We start from the raw sequence: 19,331 nt of genomic DNA, 5'->3' as shown, positions 1-19,331 counted from the left end.
TTAGAAATCATTTAGAAATCAAATTTGCACTTCCTGCAGCATTCTGGTGTTGGACTGGAAGAGGAATATGAAAAAGGAAGAGATTTAAACTGAATGTTCTAATCTATTTCAAACATTAATGAGTTCTGATACTGAATTTCAACATAGCTTTTAATATTAGTGCAGTGGTGCATGTAAAGGTGATGTACCTTTCATCTGTGTTCATAAAAGGTTTTTGTTTGCCACTTTTTGTGTTACCTTGGCCTTTGGAATACCAAGTTATACTTTCTCAAATATTCATGAGAAATGTGTGTGTGTTTCTACCTGTACATGTAGATTCTGTAGTGGAGTTTTAGATCAGACTTAATACTTGCTCCATCCAAATGAAAACAATCTTCAGTCTTAAGAAGCTTTTGAATTCTTCGAAAGTGGAGGGATTTATAAATCCACAGCTGGAACAAAATGAATTGCAAACCTTAAAAGACAGATTAAGTTTCCAAAACATGAGGACAAGTATGACCTTACTGTAAAACTATGTGTTTTAGCCTATGGGTAAAAGTGGTACATGAGGGGATTATTTATGTTTAGGTGTGTAAATAAATAGTAAGCCTTTGGACACCCTTCTCATATTTCCAGTGGAGCCTGCCAGCAGTCTTTTATTTCTGTTATGGCTTCAGGACATTAAGACCACAGGAACATAGCTAAATTAGCTGTTGCAAATGCAAAAGTATCTGTGGCACCTCTCACCTTCACATCTAAGGGGTCTGATTCAATTGAACATGTGCTTGACTTAAATATAGTGATAGTACCATGACACTCTGGTATGCTGCTCCCAAACTAAACCGTTGCTCTATGTAAAGGTAGCAGAACTGGGTCCTTGGTGTTGGATCCATCTGATCACGAAAGAAGTTTAATCTTATACTGAGCATGACTACAGATAGAAAATAATTCTAGGAAAAACGATTGCATTTGTACAAATACTTTGTTTTGGTTTATTTGTCTATAGAAGGTCATACAGTGATACATTTAGTAGATTTTGTAGAGGTAAAATACTTCTGAAATAGTTGAAAGTGAGCTGTAAAGACAATCAATCACGAGAAAGTCATATTCTTTTAACATTTAACTTATCCAAATCCCTGCTTTTTCTGAAGTATTGTTCCATTATTTTGAAAATGTTAGAACAACAACAAAACGTCTCATCCTACTATATCCTCTGAAATGACCATAACCAATTATAGGCCATCATTGTTTTAATGTCTTCCATGATTAATATTTTTTTACACATGGACAAGATTAACACAGTCTGATATATATATCTTAACTTTGTACTTAGCCTGGAAGTTCCCTGCATGACTGAAAGTGCCCGGTCTTGAGCATCAACCCTGTACTGTGTCCTGCATAGTACTCTGTTGTAGTCCAGGTTTAAGCAGAGTGCCATAAAAATTCCATCTTAATCTTCTATGAAGTTGGATGTGATAATATATAAGCATGCGGATGCTTCAGTATCCATCCTTTTTCATAACGCTCCACTAACTCATCCAGCAATAGGGAGTGTTGTGCTTTCTTCAAGCGAGGAATGTTTGAATCCATATCTTTCACATGTTAGCGAAGTGCTCGGGCCATGAGGTATTCTGGTTAACTTGTTCTCCACCCTTTCTCTTGAAGTGCAGCCAGCAATGCTAGCATCATGGGCCAGAAGGAGTACAGCCAAGAAGAAACCTGACTCTAGCTTGAAGTTCCAACATTTGGTTAGAAAGGGAAAAAGAACCCAGAGATGCCAGACATTTCTCCCTAATATGTGTGCATACTATATAACTTTTAAAACAGTCTTGGGAGCAGAGTTAAGAGGCTGTTATTTTCAAGCACCCACCTGAGAAGATGGCTAAATACGTATTGCCTTTTTTTCTGCTTGTAGTAGCCCTGATAAATACAGTTTCTCAAGTCTATGGGTAAAATCATTGCAGCATTCATTGCTTTCCGCTTTTTCTTTTAATTAGCACTTGATTCCTGTTAAGGGCTTTTGAACATGTTCCCATTTGCCTGGTTGCCAAGCAGATCATCACCTTGTAGCTATTGCGTATTTGGAAGGCAGTTTTCTTGGGCTATTTGTTAAGGAAATGCAAGAACACTCATGTTTTATTCTGTGAAGACCAAATATGATACAACACCAAAGGTTAAAATGAGAGGCAGAAGAAACAATTGTCAAAGAATTTTAGAGTATCGCTATCAGAATGCTCAGAGGTATTCACTGGGATATAAGCTCTGCATACTGTTCAAACAAATAATTAAATACAATCTTTACCCTGAAAGAAAGACATCCTCAGTAAACAAGGAAGATTAAAAATTAATTAGGAAATTCAGGTACAGAAGAGCAAGATGACCTGCCTCAGATAAAAACAAAACAAAACAAAACAAAACAAAACAAAACAAAACAAAACAAAACAAAACAAAACAAAACAAAACAAAAAAACAGAAATAGAGCCAGCAAGACACTCCCACATTTCTGGCACCCTGCTCAGTGCCCAGCATGCCTTATATATCATATTTCCTTACCTAGATATGTTTTGGTGTTTGAGATACATAAATTCCCAAAACCTCTGCTTAGACGAAGTCTACCCTTCCATGCAATTAGGCAAGCTATAATGTTGTGCCTTGAGAAAAGGGCTTCATAGTACCCTTGGACCCATTGATGTGCCTTTTCCAATGAGAAACACAAGCACTATGTGACTTAAAAAGCAGTTTGAGAGTTTAACCATAAAAAATAGTAAAAATCTGTTTATGAGAGAATTTTGAGTGGCCTGATGGTAAACAAAATAACTGGTGATTTCAATTTCTAAACAGCTCTTTAGAATGGTTTTTCACACAGACTTTTACAATATAGACTGTATACTTACACATACATATAGATGTGTTTCTATATTATATAGATGTGTATACATGAGCAAATTCTTCTGTTCATAACTGAACTATATTCCCACTGAATAGCACAGAACGTGGCTCTGCTTGAGAATACCATTCTGTATGGAAGAAGTTAAATCCTGTCTGCAGTGCAGAGTATCTTCTTGGACCTCCTTCAGCTTTACTGTATATGCAATTAATAATTCAAGATTCAGAACATAGAAACAAAGAAGAGGAAGCTCACCAAACATGGTTTTGCTTGAGAAACACGAAGAAAAATCTCCCTAAGGTATTAGTAACATTGAAAGATGATGGAAATTCTTGACCTTTCAGCGGTCAGGATTATGGTTAGACTATACTGTATATGATATGGTCTCTTAGTGGGGCATCTTTTTAAGGGTCAGCTGCTCAAAGAAAAGGTTAATGTTTACTGGCATGTACAAAATGGGCCCTGCAAAACTTCAGCCAACTGGAAACCCTTGTCAGTTGGAAGTCTAATTAGATTAATTCAGCTTAATTATGTATAGTATTTAATTACAGTTAAACAGAGGCTAACTAATACACTTTAAATATCCTATTCTGAAAATTATTCTCAGCCTAAACTAGTCTATGTCATCTGTACCAGTTTTAATATTGCTCAGTTTCCATAGAATGTATTAATATTACTACATTATGCCAAAAGAGCCTTGTCTAGCATGTGAAATACAATGTGTCAACGGTTTATTTCAGTTTTTGAACCAAAGTGAATAGTTGCTATAGCAATTGTTACATCACAGATTATTTGGCGTACTCTAATGATTCAGAATAAAAATGGTTGAGGCTTTAAACATTTTTGTCACCTGTGTAGTAAAGGCAGGGGAGGGCATATTCCTGAAAACATGAAAACTGCATCCTGAAAACATGAAAACTACAGCTTTCCTACTGACACATGGTTTGAAACTGAATTCTGGAGTGACAGACAGAAGATTTTCTGCACTATTTTCAAACTGAGCTAAAAAAAAACAAAAAACAAACTTATGGAAAGAAAGAATCGAATGCATATAATTAAGTTTTCTAAGCTGTTCTTTACGGCTGTGTGAAAATACAGTTCTCAGTTTAACAGCAGCTGTATGAGCTCTTCCTGGAACATTCTTACATTATAAATGGATGACTTCAAAGTGGTCTGACGCAAAAAAAATGTATAGAAACCTTTTGATTTGCTCTGCGTTGTGCCACTCACCTTTGACTGGTGTCATTTTTCTCTTAAGCACACTGGAGTTAGGTAGAGCTTTACTGGGAAAACTACTGCGTTTTGCCAACTGGTAGTTTAGGACCAGTGAGGGGAATCTTCACTAATCACTTGTGAATAAATTAACTGCTGTGTTCAGTATCGAACCAGAGAGGGATCTGGATCATAACTTAACATAGAGTTCTGGCCTCCTGTCAGAAGCTTCCTCACCTTTTGTCTTCACTTTTCCCATGGATCTTAACAAGTAAGTTTTATTAGTAGAAACCTGGCATTAACAAATTTAAATTTACATGGGCAACTATTCACAACTATTCTGTTACCTGTGTAGCGAAGGACAATACTTGACAGAGCTTTCTGTCAAGCATTTCCAAGGATTTTGGCACAAGTGGAGGCTAATAAGCCAGATGGGCTCTGACCTGTACTTCTGAGATGTACATCAGACCATCAGGGAGTAGAGGGATGCTGTAGGAAAAAAAACATGATTTTGCAGTTATAACACAAGATAGTTGAGGGTATTGGTTCAAACCAAGAAGACTGTCAAAAATCTGTCTTCAATTATTTTTATTTCTATACTATATTCAGTTGCCTAAATCATATATTTCATGTTATATATGCATGGAGGAGAAAGCTTTTTCCATTTTCTGTTATTTCCATTTAAAATTAAATTAAAATTTACTTGTTCTCTGGAAACATACATGATAATATAAATAAAATGCAGCAGAATAAAGCACGAGAAGTGAAATTATCAAATCCTCATGAATAGATGAAACTCTTTGGTTTCCCCCTTTCCGGTTCTTGGTTGGTTGATTCATTTCTGTTCCTTGGAAAATTCCTTACAACATGACCATGAATTGATCAATCTATTCAGGTCATAGGAAATAACAGAGAGAAAAAGACTGAAAGTGATTTGTTGACTAAAAGAGCTATTTCTCTACCACCCCTCCCCAGATATCTTGCCTTCAGCCCATCCTAATTCGATTAGGAATAGTAGTAGGAATTTCTCAAATTACTGCAATTGCTGCAGCAAAAGGAGAGGAAGATGATGTAAAAGCACATAACCCTGACCTATGTGGGACTTATCCAAAATAACTCAATTACGTGTTATAAAAATAACTGTTACCTATAACTGTTACCTATACTACTATGTAGTGGTCATAGCTATGTGCGAAATGGCATTTATAAAGCACCTTTGACCACTTCGCCTGAACCAAGATCACTAATCCATCTGGCCTGGGAAAATTTCCAACACTCCCAATCTGTCAACAGTTCCAAACAGCTGCCATTTCAAAAATAAAGCCAGTCTTTCAGACAATTGTCGTCTTCTTTCCTTAAATATATGGCATTATTCTTTTCTTTGCTCCTCCTTCCATAAATTCCACTGATGTGATGTAGGATCAGTAACTGGTCCTTGAAAAGGTGACTGAAGAAGTGGCAGATCGAGTAGCTGATAAACCATCTTAACCCCAGATGATAAAAGATTATTCACACTCATGATCTGGGACTCCAGATTCTAAAGAAATATGGGAATAATTTCTGCCTGAAAAAAGAGCGAAACATTATACTTCAAAGTGAAAAACTGGTACATAAAATCTACTTTTGACTTTTTCTTTTCTCAGAGATTTTTGTTTATATGCTTATGAAAATTCTGTGGGATGACATTGAATCTTTATTGTAACACTGCAGTCAGTGGAATTTAAATTAAATTTATATGTGAGGAGAAGCGATGACAGGGTACTGTTTGAGTCAGTAAGTGACAAGGCACTCCATTGGTCCTGTTTGCTCCATTTTCCACCCACATAATTTCCACGATTTTTAATACAGCTAGGATTATATCTTTGGGAGTCATCTGGGAGTAAAATAAGATCATCCATAGGTATGGCATATAAGGAGGTTGTGTGAACGTGGACGTCCTTCTCAAAGCCGAAGGTTTTATACTTATTGAAGGCTGCTTCTTTCTGGTTGAGTTCCTCGCGCACATCTCCCTTGAAGAGGGAAAAAGCTCTTGCAGCTTTTAAAATGGTATAATTAGCTTTAGTACAGCCAAACTGTTTCTAGGTGTGGAACTAGCTAGTTCAAATACTTCTATATCATGGTACCCTGTACAACTCAGACATGCCCTGCAACACAATTTTCAGAACAATGGTTGACATCTTATGTTTTTATATCTGTCTATAGAATGCTGTTACAGAGGATAAATGTATGTACATGCAACAGAGGAGTTTAAACTCCTGTAGAGACGCAGTAGCAAAAATTTAAGATTTTTTCATTAAGATCTTTATTTTCTTCCAGTTGTCTGGCATTTTCCACTTGGGGTAAACTGGTTATCCAGTTGCAGAGAGACAAAACAGCACTACTAAGCAAATGGTTTAAAATATGCTAAAAAGTTTTACAATTATTTCCCCCGCATTCCTAAGAAACATTGTACTTGCAACTGAATGATGGTTGGACGTATGGTTCTATTTTGCATTTACTTATTTTTCTGTTACTTGCATCTTTAAGGCACAAGTAATATGATCATTCCCAATAAGAGCCAGCAACGTTTTTATGTAACACCAGAAATACAGCTAGTTCTAAAGGCAAAACCAGTAATAGCATATTAATTGCCACGAACTTAATCACACCAGATCTATATAAAAGGTGGATTTTGCATCTGTGCCTCACATGGCATTATACGTGGGACTCTTGTTGGAGCCAATCCTACCTACTTATCCAATTAATTCAGATGGGGTTGCAATTATTCAGCACTACCAAGGGTGTTTAATAAGCGCGTAAATCTACAGCTATTGGAAGTGGAAGGAATTCACTTAAAAAAAAAGAATTCTATAGAACTGGGCATTTATTATGTAAATCAATAGCTTTGTAGATAAAGATTCTATAGCACTCAATAGAAAATACAATACAGAGGTTTTGAACCATCCTATAGAATTTAATAGATAAGGATATGGTTGGTGTATGGCATGCAGGAACCTTTAAAAAGAAACTATGCAAAGCATATATTCTATATCAAGTCGCCAAATATTTCATATGAGTTTGTGTCGGACCTTATTAAGTGTTAATACAAATAGGACAGAGTCATTAATTCTATTTTCTATGAGGTTTTTTCTCCCCAGAAGACATTATTTAGGAAGACAAAATTTTCTTCATGAGCTTTCCACTAAAGCAAACAGGAAAGACTTCAAGACTTCCCTGTAAACAATCTTTGCTCTTAAAGAGCAATAGGTGATACCAGTTATCCCAGACCAAGTCCTTTTCTCACTTCTTATGTTTTTTAATAGAGCTGTTTAGAAAACCCGCTCCCTGCAATCAAGATATTGTGCAAGCATGCAATTTATCTTGTTGTATTTATCTAACTAGCTGTGGATAAGAAAACATGTATTTTCTTTTATCTGAGCACTGTTGAATGGAATTTTTTCTTTAACAAAACCCATTTTACTGTATTAAAAAGACGACTTCATTATCAGTCAGTGAAGTCAAGTAAAATCCTGAGATGTCCCAGTTTCAGAAAGGTTTGGTTTATGCTTAAAGCTTTGGTAACTGGATAGTCTGTCATTGAGCGGGAAACACATGGGAGAGTGAAACCAGAAGTGGTAAAAATTTGTCACTGCTTCTTAATACAACTGCTGTTTACAAAATAATAACTCTTTTTAAAAAAATCTTTTGACATTAAATTTGGTGCTTTAACAGCTGCAGAAGAAATAGCCAAATTTCTACTGGCCAAAGTATCCCAGGACTTCATTTGCGGTATTTCAGTACTTCAAAAATACAGCAACAGATATTGTTATCTGTATGGTGTGGCAAAGTTGGCAGGAGTTGTTTTTTCAGGATCAGAGTTGGTCGTTCAGAATTTGGAAGGAGCTTTATATCCAATGGTTTTCAATGGAACATCCTGATACGTGACTGATTTTGGAGAATTCAACAGCACTCAGAAATACTCCTGAGAATTTATTCTACTTTTAATTACAGATCTGAGACTATGGGGGTTCCTGAGGAACTGGCCATTGGAATTTCTTATGTGTGATAACCCTACCTTCCCCAAAAAAGGGAAGGTGTGTAGAATAAGTAACAGTAAGGTATGGCAACAATAGCCCAAATGGTCTGCAAGAAGGATTAGGACCAAAACGCAAATGGCTTTACCTTAGAAGATTCCTAGGTGACAGGAGCAAAATGCTGAAGAAAACAGTAATCTGACACGATTTTTACACCGCTTTAAAATTATAAGCATAGTCACTGTGGATTCATGATGAAAACCTTACAACACCAGAAAACCAAACAGCGTAAGACCGCCTACCCAATCACCCTTTTTAACCTCTAGATAGAACTGACGTATGATTGATAGACACTAACTATGGAAATATTTCGCAAGGGGCAGAAAAGTAAGGTTTTCCATGGGGCTTATTGTTTTCAGAAACTATCTCGGCTCCGTAAATAGCTCTGGTTCAAGTAAATGTAGCAGATGCTCTGCAGCTCTTTATCCCTGTGCTGTCACCCGGGGAGGCTGCTGACTGGGCTGAAGGTGCTCCCATACATGCCTCGTGGGAAAAAAAAGACTCAAGGAACACAGCACAAGTCCTCACGAAAGAAAAGGCTTCCAAGGGGAAAGGGGGCTGGGTGAGTTTCCCACTCACTGCTTAGCTTCTGGAGTTGAGATTGTACCTTGGGACACAGTTTGGACAAAGACCATTTGGATTTTGGTACTGCTGCCCTGCAAGCAGGTTAAGAGGGTGCCAGCACCTCAGAACTGAGCAAACCCACATCTGCAGAGTCAGCAGAGGCATTATGTGGAAGATTTTGGACATAGGGCCCCTTTTACTTTAGGCATGGAGGGGATTATGAAGAGGACGCGCTAATGTTTGCTAACCACAACAGAGCTGCCCTGTTTGACACCACGCAAACTGATGAGACTGTAAAAATTCCTTGGGGGCTTCATGGAAAATAGATCCTTGTTTTAATTCTGTTCTATGATTAGTTACTGCTTCGTAAATTTTTTTTTTTTACACCCTCAGGGGACACCCACTGATTTAGCTCACAATTCTGTGCAGTTTATAAACCAGAGTTTACTTTCTGTTATCAGAGCAATACCTCAATGCCGTGTGAGAACTCAAGGCTTTATGTATTAGTGGTGCATACAGAAAGCCTATTTAGAGTCTACCATGGCTCACATTGTTAAATGTTTTTTTCTTAGCATTAGATCCACCAGAACATCTGTAAGCCTTCCCCGCTAAATAAAAGCGCCTGACTTTTAGAAGAGAATGAAAGCAGCTCTTGTAGATTCTGTGTTTATAGCATGTCATATGGTACAGCTTGGTCAGAATATTTTTGAAGTTAAATAGTGTTTAGAGAAGTTCCAAAACAAAAATCAATCCAAGAAAAAAATTCCAAATAAAAGATTTCTGGTTTGTAAAATGTTGTCAGCCCTGCTTCCTTTGAGTAAAGGCCGATCTATGAAAAACGGCTTTGTCTGTGTAACTCTAGCATAGGAGATCGATTTAATTTTCTTTTTCAGCTGAAATAATTACACTTGTACAGCCATGGAGGTATGGTGCTGCCTTATTTCAAGAACAATCAGTCCCGTTTGGGAAGGATAAATGTCTGCACTGAACTTGTGAGTACACCAGGACGCACGCCCCAATCCCCTGTCCACGGAGGAAAATTCCCCAAGCGCTGGATTACGTACCGAAATACCTCTACATCCAAGGAGGCTACTTGAACATGTAACTGCAACCTTGTTCCAGGTGTGCCACATGTCAGCGCAGGCTTTAGAAAGCCAAATATCTTCAGAGAGAGTACTTTGATCTTTCCGTTCCTCAAGTAAAACTCTAAGCTAACCTAAAAGCGAACACCCCAGTTTAGCGTGTTTTAGTAATCAGCCCAGGAATGTGATGTTCCCTGAGAGCAGATGTATAGCTTTCTCTTTCTGTCCTGCTCTCATAAAAGCATTTTAAGCTGAATGTTTCATGAATTAGTTTTTCAAGCTACAAATTCCCAGACAGGCTTCTGATTGGCTCCTGTGTAAGTATAGGACACGCTACTTGTGTCCCAAATTCCCCAGTCAGACCACAGCTCACATGGACTTCTGCGTCTCTCCGCTAGTGGGGATCTTGGGAATTTCCATTTGTCTGAGGAATGGTGATTTATCATGCATGTGACTCTGGTTCTACTTCACCTGAGTCTCATGATGGTGCTTTTAGGAGATAACGGTCAAGATCTCAATTTTCCTTAATATGGCAAAGCAAATTTCTAGCTTCTGTGACTGCGGGAAACATTCTGAAAACGTGGAATGCTCCTTTAAACTGCATAATCCAGGAGTCAAAATACTTTCGTCCTCTTTATGTTTCAGATTCTTACGGTTTTTAGCCAGTTTCTTTCTTCAGTGTTATTTTTTTCTGTAGAGAAGGCAGAGGTACAGGAATTAACTCAGGCTTTTACTTTTTATTCTTTATTTTTTTATTCTTTGAGGCTGACAACAAGCTTTTGCTAACCTTCCCACTAGAAGTGAAATCAGGGCTACCCTGATTTCATTGTAACTGAAATAAAGGGCAACTGGTCTCCAAACGGCAGCAGCTGTTAAGGTCAGCATGCAGTGATCTATCTGAGCCAAAGACAGACCCAAAGGAACTCCTTCCTGGTAGTGCTCATGGCAGTCCTAAAGAAAAGGCTGGGGTGAGACCCTAAGAGGAGACACAGCCTGACTGACAGTCTGGGTAGTGTTCGGTGGATCGGAGGAATTTGCAGTGCATGTGTCAACCCAACTATTTTCCTCTTGGTATTCCGAGAGGGGTGCAAGAGGCTTTCCTTTTCCTTCCTATAAACGGCCCTGCAGCCTGAAGGTAAGGGTTTGATGCTGGACAACTGAGGCTGTGCATGTTCTTGGTCAACTGTTAGCTCCTTGCCTGTATAATTTTAGATGTAATTGTTTTTTTCCTCCTTTGCTTTCTTTTTTTTTTTTTTTTTTTTCTTTCTTGCATCAGTGGAAACAAAATATCAGAAGTATGGGAATATTGGAGCAAGTGGAAAGAGTGAAAACAGCCGTTTTCCTGGAATATATTATGCCATGGAGGTCAGAAGCAGATGAAGCTAAACAATGACAAAAGAGAATACCTTTATACATACATTTCTTCTTGTTCCTTTTTGAGCCATAAAATATTTGAAGCTACTAATTTTACTGTAAAAACAATTCTTTTTCTATCCACTGGGCAGCTGGATTAAGATTTAAGGTACTGATAAATGATTGGTTTCTTTCTATTATTTTTTTTTTTTTAATTTTAGTGCTGTTAGTATATTTAGTACGTTTAAGTAAGGCTCGTGTTGCTCAAGAAAGATTGCAACAGACTTCGTGTTTTGTGCACCCAAGAAACTACTGCTTGTAGCTAGCAAGAAAGATGTGAAGGACTGAGAAGGGAACTGGCTGGTCTGTATTTAACCGTACTATTTTGAAAAACACGTTTCAAGAAAAAGTCATTTACACAGTTTACTGGGGACAAGAAATTCTAAAATTAAAAAGGCTTCAAATAAAACAAGTCATGCTCAGAGAACCCACTGGGAATTGCTCATTTGAGCTCACCCAAGAAAAATTACTTTAAAGTTATTTACAATGCCACAGTCTTGGATTACAAGTTCGAGATGTTTCTTTAGCAAAAGTTTTTTGTTTTTTTTTTTTTTTTCCTTTTTTTTTTTTAAACAAACTTCAATTTTAAACTCACAGTTTTATTTTCTGAAGAAAAGAGTACCTTACAAGTATAGTAAAGAAGATAGTTTTTTGTTTTTTCTTTTTAGAGAGGAAAAAGGAATTAATGTATCTGAAATGCATATTCAGTAGGCAAGTTTAGTTTTGTATGAAGCGGTAGCTTTAAGAATCACTCCTGATTAATTGCAAAGGCCAATGAAAATAGGCCCTCTGACATGTTTCAAATTAAATATATGATCAAGCAATCTGCTGGATCTGACAGTCTGTACTCTTCCGTAAATCCAGAAAAACATTTTTAGCTGTTTTTTTTTTTCCCGAGAATAAATGTGAAGACTAGTCAAGTGAAGCATTTCAGGAGTCCATTTCTGGTTTGCTCTATTGTTAATACAAAAAACAAATATTAACCAGATAAAAATATTTTGTCCTTTTCTTCTTTTTGGGTGTGGGGGGTGTGTGTGTAGGAAACAATTTTTCATTTAGAAATCTTCTTCATTTGTAATTCTGACATATAAAAAAGCCATTTTTGAAGATTTAGCACTTTGGATCACAGGAACTTTTGTCTAACCTTGTCAGACATGAGATGAAATTTTCCAGACTATTTGGTTCCTACAATTGTTTAGGCAACCCAAAATGGCTTTTCTGGTACAATTTTAGAGAGTTGTCAGGAAATTTGTTGTTTTCCTTTGTCCAACATTCCTTTTTATCTGGAAAGTCTGGTTTTGAATATTAGGAACATGATGTTATTTAACAGTGTTAACAATTTAAACTGCTTGGATCTTTTTCAGGTAGTTCAGACCTTGAGAAAGCAACTTTCGAACTATTACAAATAAACTCCAGTTGACTCACCTTCTCCAACTTCAGTACCTGTCAATGAAATAAACGTTACACAAAAGCATTACATTTTATTTACCTATCTCTCTTCCAATACCACAAAAGAGGTAACAGGTGCTGCCCTGAACCACAGAACCAAATTCAACGTTAGCAAGTTTTTCCCCTCAAAAAATAAGGTCATAAGCAACAGTAAAGAGTTTACATTAGACTTCCTACAGATAACGTTCTTCCTTCACAAGCTGTTTGCACCTGGCAAGATGCCCCAGTCACCAGCCCATGAAATTCACAGACACTCATTCCTGGTGCCGCCATGTAGCTTAGCTGTTTTATTTTGGCTGAGAAGAGTGACTTTTCAGCTGGACAACAGTCTGTAGCACTTTACATGTATTGGAAGATGCCACATGACAATGTGAAAAGAAAAAAAAAAAAGAAAAAAAGAAGCTATTGAAACTTTGGCTTCGAACCCACAACTTACAGTAGCTTGTTTTGTTGGCTGTTGTACTCTATGGAGAGAAACAAGAATACCTGAGGTAACTCCCCTGAGATTTTTGATATCTGAATAAGAAATTACCCAGGATGAAAATGGCTCATGCAAAAGCACTAGACCTCTGCATTGTCATGTGGGAGCATCTTTGCTGATCATCCTGTGTGTAACAGCAGAGGCACCACCAGACCACCTAAACTGATACCCAGAGATCATTACCTTCCTCATTATTCAAATCAGCCGCCCTAGAAATCCTTCTCTATGCATCTTTTTAACTTCTGCATTAGACGCAGGTCTTTTCTTTTATGTAATACATGCCGATACAACACACAGAAGCTCACAATACTGCTTTAAATTTTTTCAGCCCCCTGTGGTTTGTAAGACCTCATAGTCCCTTTCCACCTTTTCTACATGCTTCCTATGTGCCCAGCTACTTTAAGTTACTGATTTTATATTCTTTACATTTGCAAAGCAGCCAATTCTCAGTCCTTTTTCTCTCTTCATAAACCTGGAGCAGCTTTCCAGTCCCAGGGTAATGTCGTGCTCCCAGAAATTCTCCTTTTTTCACCTAAAACCAGCAGGGCACCCATTCTTGGAGTAGTTCCCTTTCCTCTCTGGCCAGGGTGGTGAGCCCCAAGCATGCCTCCCTGCTGGACTAAGGGGAACTATCTGTGCACTTCTCCTTCTAACCTTCCCCTCTCCTGGTGTGGTGGGTGTCTGCTCTACTGCTGGAGAATAGCTGGTAGTAAGGTTAAACAGTGGTTAACAAAGATGACACTATTACTGTGATGTTAGAGACCATATGGAAATTACAGTTAAGGTCTGTTGTCTGCCACTCAGGTCTTAATATTTTAATCTGTTCTCATTTTGCTGACAATTTTGCTTTGGCCTCTTCCTTAAAATATACTTTTGTGACACTCCCATAGAACCACAAAAGAACGGTCAAGAAGGGCCAGAAAGAAGGAACTTGTGCCACCCCTACCATCAGGCCCTGACAAAAGCCAGAAACTGTAGAGAGAAATCAGGGGAATGAATGAATTGATTGCTAACTCCAAACCCTCAGTTCACCTGCTTGCCACTTGTTGCTCCTATGAGTATTCTATTCATCTGTAGCCCACACAATCTAACTCAATAGCAAGTTCTTTGGTGCAGGGACCTCATTTACAGATGTTATTTTGGAAACCAATGATTCTGTAAAACCATTGGCTAGCTAAGGGCAAACTTAGCCAAAAAAAGAAACCTGTGATTTTTATGGAAGCCGGAGCGTGTATCTTCTGGAAATCAGACTCGTCTAAGAATTCATATTTTCCAGTCTCTCTGTCACTCTGGCAAGCTCCTGGACAGGTTGTGGAGTTTCTTTAAGGAGAAGTTTTTAAAATGCAGTTAAGACAAGTACTTGCTGGGAATGTCCTGGATATAAACAATTCCACTAGTGGTTTCCAAAGTAAGGCTTCTGCCTTTTTTGTAAGATGACTGCAAGAACGCCCTCAGAAATCTTATCCTAAATTTCTTTACTATTTTTCAAATTTTGCAGAACGTCTGCAAAACATGAGAATTTTGTAGATAACAACTCAAACACTAGACAAGATAATTACAGGAGGAGAAAAGAAATTCTGGAAATGATGACCTCACTCGTGAATCTGATATTAATCATCTGCAGTAACAAATAAAGTTCTCAGAAGAAAACAAAGTGATGGCTGAGAGATAGTTTAACAACAGTTACAAACAAAAGTGGTTTAACAACAGTAACAACCAACCAAAAAAAACCCCAACCCCCCGAAAAGGAAGTAGAGCTAAAACAATCTCTATTCAAAATTCTGTTCCACAAGTCTCAGTGGAGCCTTTGGGACCGTGGCCCCATATTTCAGTCCGCCATGTGTTTCATGCAAAATTTAGATCTGAAGATTCATGGAGTTCTTGACTGTTCTTAGCACACTGGCTTTTGTTCTTTCTCTCATGCTTTCGCCCAGCACCTCAGCAGTTAGACCATCCCTTTGGGACTTGAAAAAAATGGGTTTTTTACCTCCCTTTGTCCAACAGAATTCTGGCTTAAAACCTCTAAAAATTTCTGGAGGGTGCCTTGGGGAAATCTGGGATGAGAGAAGCCTCTGAATGTTTCGGTGGAAACCGTCCCATTTTGAATGAAAAAAATAAATGCTTGTTAAGCTGTTGGCCTTGAGGTTGGAGAACTTGCCTGGAAGGGGAGAGATGAATCTTTCAGACTACTCCGATTAATAGTTCACTATTTTATGTTAAACCAAGCAGGCGATAGGACAATAGCATTCTCCTTCCAAGTAAGCCTTACTTTACAGTCCCGTTCACACACTTCTTCACTTGGTTTTCTCCTTTATGTGCCTCCCCAACCTAGGTGAGGGGTATGAATGCAATATAATTCTAGGGAAACCTGGAATTTTGTGCACAACATTTCCTGTTGCCTGGCTTTGGTGCCTCTCCAGGCTCTATGTCAGACTTCACAAAGCCTATACTTACATGCCCACCTCTCTCCAGACAGCCTTGGTACCTGACTGGCGTCTGGTGAATCGGGGTATTTATAAGTTCCTTCTGTGGGTTTCACCTCTCATTGACTATTTTCTTATTCTTTATCAAATGCATATTCAACTAAAAATAAATCTCTCTGCCAATTGTAGCAGAACATGGAAAGCTGTAGCAAAGTATGCATATGGATTGGCAGCTGTGAGATACTGTCTGCAGGACCTCATTTCATCTAAAGTTAGGAACAAGAGCTGAAGTATGGCTGTATATAATTCTTTGTCCTGTCAATGCATGTCAGTCACATTGTTTGAGGTGATTCAAATGCAGTATGCAAAAAATGCATTAACATTCCTTGTACATTCTTTCCTGGGGTTTCCCTGATTGCTGAAATAGCCTCCACACTACCGTCTTCTGCAAGAATTTTTCCAGAGGCAGAGAATTTGGATTGACTTTTTCTAGAAAACTACAAATAGATTATTCTTCTTTTTTCCCTATAGGCAGGGGACCCTTAGTGGATACACAGTAAAAAGCCACTGAGGATTGTTTTCACGCTTTTTTTTTTTATACCCACAGGTCTTGTAAGATGATGGATCCATGAATCATCCTTTTTTTTTTATTTATTTTAATAATATATATATAACAGATTACATCGCAGTGGCTGATACTGCTAATATTAACAGTGTTGTTTTATATGGAGATGTTCTGATATGCAAAATTGTTCAGTGCTAGATATCCTAAGTATCCAAAGGACGCTTTGGCTGCAAGAAATCTAAACAACTGTCTTCCTTCAACAATTGTTGATACGGACAAGGCAAAAGGACTATAGGTGTTTGCAAAATGTTGAAGTTGTACCCATCTGACTCTGAAATGTCCCTGTAGAGCTATTTTGAACTTCCTGGAAGAACAGAGAGGATATGAGTATGAATTAACATGTTATTTCATTTGGCATCTCATGGGACTCTCATACCTGGGGAACATTAGTTATCTAGGCTGAAAACAACAATCCGGTCTCTTTCATCCAGTACTGTCTAGTTTATCGTGTTGCTTCCAGGTTATGATGTTGCATTTAATTACAATGCAATAATAAATTACCTGTCATACAATAATTTCAATTGTCCTTCCTTGAAGCTGGTCTTCCTTGCAGCTGCGTAAAGCCAAACAGCTTGAGCAATTTGACTCTTGTCCTTGGATATCGGGGAAGTTTCTGTTTACCAAGAGTTTCAGTTCCCCCTCAAAGAAAGGCGCTAAATTTCTTGGGTGAAAACAGCTATAATTATATCATCATTGTGGTCCCCATGGGGGATATATCTAGGATGTCGCAAAGCTGAGAAATAAAGAACTTTGACTGAGAATGAAAGTGATGACTCACAACATATTCTGCCCGGTTGTCTATGTTACCCTGTTTATAAACATTTTCAAAATTTGCTAAGAAAGCAAACCAAATAATGTTTTGGTGCTCATACTGTGAAAACCAAGGAGCCCAATTACTTTCCATCTTCAGAACAGAGAAACAAATAAAAATCCTAAGAAGCAGGTCTAAGGACATTAATATTCAAACCCACCTTTTAGTTTTTTACCATTTCTTCACTGATTCTTCCAGCTCCCACTGTCTGGTACTGGTTAATCAGTACTTTGCAGAAGCCTGGTCTTGGGCCTGTGCATTGCTAGCAGTTAAAGGCTGATTTCCAGAGCAAAGGATGATCTTTGTTTCACCTGGGGAAGAACACAGTAACAGCTAGAATTTTAAAAAAATATGTCTAGTTCATTAATAACATTGTAACTCTGACATGAGCCACTAATTATACGCGAGAGTCACAACAAAGAATAAAGAGGTGGTATACGAGGAGGATGGATGCCGAACCCAGAACAGGGTTACTATATGTGTCGTTAATATCAACCTAAAGCCAACTAGACCTTAACACATCATATGCCCGATTACATTAAAAAAAAATAGCCTTTCTGAATGCCAAAAGTTCACTATAGACAAAAAACAAGAAAAACACAGGCACAGCCTCTTATAAGGGTAAAGTGTCTTTAGATTTTTGACTGCCGCAGGACAAATGGTATGGCAGGTTTGGAAGAGAATGCAGAATGCATTGAACTAAACAGTTACAAAGTAAAGCATTGTCGAAAAAAAATGCTGAAGCTTGTGACAGGAATATTTGGCCACATCACTTTTTTTCATACCATGTTTAAGTGAACACTGAATCTTGGAACAAACCCAGTCAACTGAGAGCAGAGTTTCACAGCAGTATTGTAATCACCAATCTATTTAATCTTTTTTTTTTTTTTCTTTTTTTTAAGATCAGGACATTTCTGTCTGCAAGTTGACCCATTCCTTAAGCATATATTCATGTGACTTAAGGATTTAACAGTCAGAGACACTTAGAGACTGTCCAGATCTCTCTTTGACAGTTCAAGAGACCACTCCAAGAAGCTGAAATACTACCAGGATTTTAAATAGTGTGTGCAAAGAGTCTCCATTTCTTTACCTAGTTAAAGTGGTTTGTTTCTAAAATTTCATATGCGTTAAAAAGAAATGTATATTAAGTAATATTTTAAAGAAACTTTCTGTTATACTGCTGGCATCATCTCCAAAACAGTTGTGTGTCTTAATGACGTTCCATTTATTTAACTGCTTTTCTCATTAAAAACACTGCCCTGGTGGTACCGATTGTTCTACATTTAACTCCAGATTGTACAGAGCTGCCTGTTCTGAAGAGACAAAACCCCATGGCAGAGCAGCAGCCCCCGAGAAGGGAAGCTCCCTGCTAAGAGTTTATCACATTGAGGAACAATGTGCATTGCCCGACGCACTTATTATCCAGGAAGTTACTCATCACTGTTAGTTATTCTTATTGAAAATGCTAAAACAATTTCCAGTACTTCATCCAAGAAACCGTGTCCTTCAACTAGCAGTGGGTCCAGCGTTATTAAAATGGCCATGCCTTATTCTGCACGTAGAGTTTGTTTTTTTTTTCAAATTAAATTAAACAGAAAATCTGATGAGGTGTTTTTCATTTCATTTTGTTTTATTTAGCTGGAAACCAGATTTTACCCAGTGCCCTGAATGGGTTTGTTACAACACAGTCAAGATCTATGCACTTTGAGACCCTAAGTCCTTGTTCTTTTGTCTCTTCGTAAAGCTGGTGCAACTGAGGCTTTGCGCTCTGAGGGCAGGCCCTGGAGCTAAGAAAGAGTGGGAAAAAATGTTATAGAGTTTTCTTATACTCCCAGTATGAGAAAACCGTTTGCATTGCAGGTCTCTCCTAGCTAAAATTTGGGGTTTGCCCTTGCAGTGAAGATCTTGGGCACAAACAAAAATCAGTACCCTAGACTGTGAAAAGCCTTTCAGGGTACTCTTACCCACCTGTGCCAAAGGATGGTGACGATGCGAAGGCCCTGTGGTGCTTTCTGAAAGCCTGCAGTGATGGTGCTGATGAAGCCGAGCACGTCAAAATGCCACCTGGACTCTCTGGGTCTCTGCTGCATTTTGCAGGATGCGCATCCCGAGGATGATATGCTCAGCTGAGCATTTCTGTCCACGGAGCGCACACTGTGTGTCCGGTTTCTCGTGTTCTTGCTTCAGGAGGCTCTGCTATGTTGCACAACACCAGATGTTACGTGACACAAATCATAACTTCACATACTCTCTGTGAAACTGACTGATGCTGATACAAGGGAATTCAAGGAGCTGATCAAGAAATAAAGACTACAGATTAATGCCTCATTTT

At 38.1% G+C, this 19,331-nt stretch overlaps 1 long non-coding RNA gene across 1 annotated transcript; it reads right to left on the bottom strand.

The window, feature by feature from the left end:
• Positions 1–312: 312 nt before the first annotated feature.
• On the bottom strand, positions 313–19,164 carry LOC309670043. Its single transcript, XR_014268961.1, has 3 exons — positions 18,968–19,164; positions 17,160–17,310; positions 313–431 (listed from the first exon to the last, which is right to left on the bottom strand). It is a non-coding gene; the product is annotated as an uncharacterized lncRNA (long non-coding RNA).
• Positions 19,165–19,331: the final 167 nt, after the last annotated feature.

Source organism: Vanellus vanellus, assembly GCF_965231255.1.
Source record: "Vanellus vanellus genome assembly, chromosome: 3".
NCBI lineage: Eukaryota > Metazoa > Chordata > Aves > Charadriiformes > Charadriidae > Vanellus > Vanellus vanellus.
This window is presented reverse-complemented; position numbering and strand designations above follow the sequence as displayed.